Raw genomic sequence first — 5,273 nt, 5'->3', positions numbered from 1 at the left:
TTAACAGTAATAACTATCTTGTGTTTGGAACATGGCACGCTTTTATTTCCTTAATACCTTTCAGTATTTTCCAAATAATATAAAATGATATGCATGATATAGGCAGACAAATAGAATATTATTTTCTAAAATATAGGTGGCTGCTAAGCAACCAGAAGTGAAATATTAACATCTGATAATATAATTATCAGGTACTTGGCCACTTTACTGACGGTCGCCAAAGAAAACTTTTCACTGTGTCGAGGCAAGCTGATTAAGTTTCCTTTACTCAGTTACAGAAAAAACACTTCACCTGTATTATCTAGAAAAATAGATTTATGTAGACTTGACTCTAGGACAGATAAAATTTATTCTCTCCATCATCTGAGGTGTTTTTGTGTCGTGTTTATAAACCTGGTATTAAATTTGTTCATTTTAAATTTAGTAGAGTTTTAGATAGTCTTTTTTTTTCAAGTTAACAACTGTAATTGTTTCCCCAAAGTTACATTTTTTTTTCATACACATCCATCATACACTGTAACCAAAAAAAGCAGTGAACATGAAATAAGGGAAAATAAATTAAAAATCCAGAGCATAGGTAAGGAGGCTCTAGTCTGGAGCACAGCTGAGTTTCCAGCAATATAATGAGGCTCGAAAGTTTCTTTTATAAGAATGCCTGCTAACAAAGGTTCCAGCCAGATGGTTGGTTGGTCTGTCAGTCAGTCTTGAGTACTTGAAACAGTTCTGTGTCTGTTTTTTTTTTTTTCCTTAGCATTTAGAACAGCCATCATTGTCCTGCAATAGGCAGAGCTACCATGTCCAGAAAAAGTGAGGGAGGGAACCACAGAGGCAGCGGGAGATCCAAATACAGCATTCAAAGGTAATTGGTCCAGTGATGCCTGGGGAAGGAGGAAAGGGATGGCACTCCTGGGTTAGCCATCTTCCTTCGGGGGAGTGTACCAGCCGCTTTTTTCGTGGATCTACACCAAGGACTTGTAGGCCTGCTGTGCTCTTATCGGGCTGTACTGAGATTTGTTGGCTCTAAACTGCACTCGTGCTTTTCCCTTCACCCGTGTGGCACTGATCTGCATGATCACTGACTCTATTGAGTAGGAACTGCTCCAGCCCTGCTTGGTGAGAAGTTCCATGCAGATGGCACCTCCGCTCAGAACACACCTTCGGAGAGGACTGGAGACACAACCCTGACAAACGGCACATCAAAGGGAAAGTTACCTTTAAAAGAAAAGTTAAGTAGGATGAAGTCGGCTCCTTTCTCTGAGGATCTGGAGATGGTTGTGCAAAGCGCTGTCCTGGTCAACTTTGAGGAGTCTGACATTCCAATCATACAGGCTGTCATTCACGAGTTCGACTGTATAGTTTCCGCCTTTGAAACTCAGGGATCGGTATATATCCCTGAGCTCCTTCATCACCTGGTCAGTAGCCTGCGCCGAACCAGACACCGCACCATTTAAGTAATCTTGCCTCTGGCTCTTTTTAATTTTCTCTGGTATGGCCATGTTTTCTTTTCCGATGCTGTCATCTTCAGATTTCTTGCCCTCAGCTGGCGCTTCTTCTTTCATTTCAGAGTGATCTAGGTCTTCTGTGCCCTCAGGCATCTCTTCATCTTCACCTTCCAAAGATACATCTTCCTGTGTACACTGCTCTTCTGGCAAGGGCTGATCCAGCATCTCCACATCTGGATGCTGAGGGAGGTTATAGAGTTTACACAGGTTGGAGATGATCCTCTTCAGATGCTGCAAAAGCAGAGTATTATTCCCTTTCTTTATGTCCACCAGCCTCTCCAAGACAGTAGCCAAGTTAGGGTCATCAGACTCTGCTGACCAGATGGGGGGCACAGCTGGGTATGACTCCGTGATGTTGCAGTGGATGCGGACGGGATCCCCAGGCACCGACCCCTGTGGGGAGAGATGCAGTCCGGGCGCGGCCCTCGTCCCGGCCCCTCTGGCCTCAGCCAGCGGGAACTCGCATCTCAGCTGGTCCAGGCAGGCGCTGGCAATGCCGAAGCGCTCGTGGCCACGGGGGAGAAGGAACTGGAGCAGCTTCAGCTCCCCACGCAGGCAGGGCCCCGGCTCCGGGCCCCGCCCCCCCATCCCAGGACTGCCCCCCCAACAGGCTGCTGCCCCACCCCGGCTGCTGCTGCTGCCCCAGGGCTGGCGGGCGGTAGCCTCTGGCCTCTGCTCCAGGCTCCAATGCCGCCCCCGCCGTCCGCACTTCCTGATCCCCCCTTCGACAAGATGGCGCCACCGCCATCTCCGGGACAGGGCCCCCCCCCAGGGCCCCCCCCCCGCCACCTGCCTCCACTCGCAGGACCCCCCAGCCGCCGGAAGCCAGGCGCCCCTCCTCCTCCTCCTCCTCCTCGGCAGCCCCGCCTCCCTTAGATGGTCTCTTATACTTCCTGTGAAGTTTGGAAGATTATAAATTTAGGTTGAACTGATAAAATATTTTGGCCTGCAGGAAAAATATTATAATTCTATTACATCTTTGAAATGTTAATTTTACATTGGGATTTGGATAAACTATAATTATGTCATAATGATACTCACTTTTACAAGAAAATTATATGAATAGAAGATTTAGACATGTATTTTGCATATGCTTTTATAATTATTCTCTTCCTGCGATAAATTCTTCTTTTTATACACATTACAGAATAACTGAGTGTTTCAGTTCAAATAAAGGAAAATTGTGTTTAAGAAAAATATTTTCTCTGGATAAATGCCCAGAAGTGGGATAACAGGATCATATGGTAGTTCTATTCTAAATTTTTTGGGAGGAACCTCCATACTGACTTTCATAGTGGCTGCACCAATTTACATTCCCACCAACCTCATCCTCACCAACACTTGTTATTTCTTGTCTTGTGAGCACATTGTAGGGTATACAGAAGTAGAAGTATAATGCTGTGCACATAAAACTCATATAATGTTATAAGTCAGTGTTACCTCAATAAACAAATTAATTAATTAATTTTTAAAAAGACAAAAAATATTTTCTCTATTTCCTATCCTTTAAATTGACACCATAGATACTGTATCCATTATGAAGCTCTCTGTGGTCAGAGACCATTAACTCAATTAAAATTAGATTAAGGAATAAATGGAAATTATCAACACATATAAATATCCAGAGCTAGATTAATTTTCAGGTATAGTTGGGTTCAGAGACTGGGCCACCTCCTCAGGATTTGTTTCTTTCTGTTTCTTGACTCTATTTTCAACTTTGTTGGCTTAAGTCTAGGTAGCACTAGATTTCTCCTTGTGTCAGGAAGATGTCGGTAAGCAGCTTAAATTTCCCATTCTTCTGGTAAGAGACTATAAGGAAACAGTGAAATTCTTTTCTGGTAGCTTTTCCAGAAGTCCTGAAATTTATTGTGATTGGCCCAACTAAAATCTTATGTCCATAACTGAATCAAATTACAGTGACCAGAAAAATGCCAAGACTTGGTTTACCCCAGAAACTCCTTCCTAAAGATATGGAATGAAGGTGGATCTTCGATTAAAAATCAGGGAGACAAATGCTAGGACGGTAAACATGAAACATCCATAGTATAAACATTTCTGGAAAAACCTTTATTAAGGGATTTCCCTTAATAGTAGTTTCTGCTGTTAACAAACAAGTTCAAAAATCTCACTGGCGGGCTTCCCTGGTGGCCTAGTGGTTGAGAATCCGCCTGCCGATGCAGGGGACAGGGGCTCGTGCCCTGGTCCGGGAAGATCCCACATGCCGTGGAGCGGCTGGGCCCGTGAGCCATGGCTGCTGAGCCTACGCGTCCGGAGCCTGTGCTCCACAACGGGAGAGGCCACAACAGTGAGAGGCCCGCGTACCGCAAAAAAAAAAAAAAAAAAAAAAAAAAAAATCTCACTGGCTTACAACGACAAATATTTTCTTTGCTTTCAAGTCGTGGGTCAGCTCTGCATTTCTCTAATTAGTTAATAGTCGGTGAGGCATGTTTCTCTAATGGCAAATGGCATGAAAACAAAAAAGGTGAGCAGAGTTATGAAATGCCTTTAAAGGCTTCAGCTTGTGTCTAGGGCCCATCACTTTAATCCACATGCTACTGGACAAACAAGTCATGCGGCTAAACTCAACATCAGTTGAATGAGGAAACATACTCATTAGTGCGAGGTAATGCAAAGTCCTGTGACAAATGGCATGGAGTAATTCGAATACAGGACAGAAGTGAAGAATTGAGAACAATGAACCTATGTACCAGAGGACGTTTCTAGTGCTCACTTGATGACAAAGTCAGCTGTCAGAAGATTTTTCTCCAATTCACGTCTCCGTAGAGTTTATTATTAAGATCCAAGAAGGTAGTGTTCATCACCATTACATTTCTGTTCAGATTAAATTATACACGAATATCTGTATATAAATTTGTTTTATAACAGATAAGTAACCAAAACAGTAACAAATGTAATTTACTTTAAAATTACTATTGACATTTTCCCATATTATAGTTTTTGAGTACCAAACTTTATTGAAATCTTTTATACTAGTTCCGAAAGAATTCTGATGTCAATTTCAGGTTTCCAATTAAGATTTTTATACTATCTTTGGTTTATTCCTGTGGAGTATATTTTCTAAATCCCCACAAAGGAAAGTTAGGTCAAATCACCATTAATTCTGAATATGCTTGTGTTTGGTTAGTGTCATAACTTTAATATGAGCTAAGTGTATTTTTATGCAGTAATTTGGTAAATCATCTCAGTAGATGATAGCAAATTACCCACCTTTGTTATGCCTGATGGATAATATGTTCTAGTTGAGTAATTAGGTATTAGTTAGACACAGCTGCAGCTTGTGTTCGACAAGTACTTTTTCAGTCACACATTTATCTCTCTCTTTGTGGATGAATTGGCAACATGCCTCATACAGGTCTTTAATGTACTGTTTTTATGTAGCTATAGGCTGGTGGTCCAAAGGGTATATGTATACAGTTTGATATATATGTAATACCATCTTTGAAGAAGAGGACAACTTTTTCTTAAAAATCATACATGGTAATATTGATATATTATTATTTTTTATATAATACAATATTTTTAATCTTTCAATCATCCCTACATATTTCTTCCTTTTAGGCTGTCCTTTCCAACTGTGAGAGTTTAAGGGTTATATTTCATGACTTTTCAGATAACATTTGCCTATGCATAATCAGTATGTCTGAAATGCTGGAGACTATGCCATTGGCTGGAATGCCATTGTGCTACAGTGGTGCTCCTTTGAAGCATATGTCAACCTGGACATAACCGAAACTGTGGGCCAGCAGATAA

The 5,273-nt window shown here is 41.8% G+C and overlaps 1 pseudogene across 1 annotated transcript; it reads right to left on the bottom strand.

Annotated features, from left to right (window-relative positions):
- Positions 1-911: 911 nt before the first annotated feature.
- LOC308623610 (ubiquitin-conjugating enzyme E2 Q1-like) lies at positions 912-1,934 on the bottom strand (annotated as a pseudogene). The gene has a single exon. The product of its transcript is annotated as a ubiquitin-conjugating enzyme E2 Q1-like (transcript).
- Positions 1,935-5,273: the final 3,339 nt, after the last annotated feature.

Source organism: Mesoplodon bidens (assembly GCF_964165515.1).
Source record: "Mesoplodon bidens genome assembly, chromosome: 10".
NCBI lineage: Eukaryota > Metazoa > Chordata > Mammalia > Artiodactyla > Ziphiidae > Mesoplodon > Mesoplodon bidens.
Note: the sequence above shows the minus strand (reverse complement) of the source record. Positions and strands in the feature narration are given on the sequence as shown.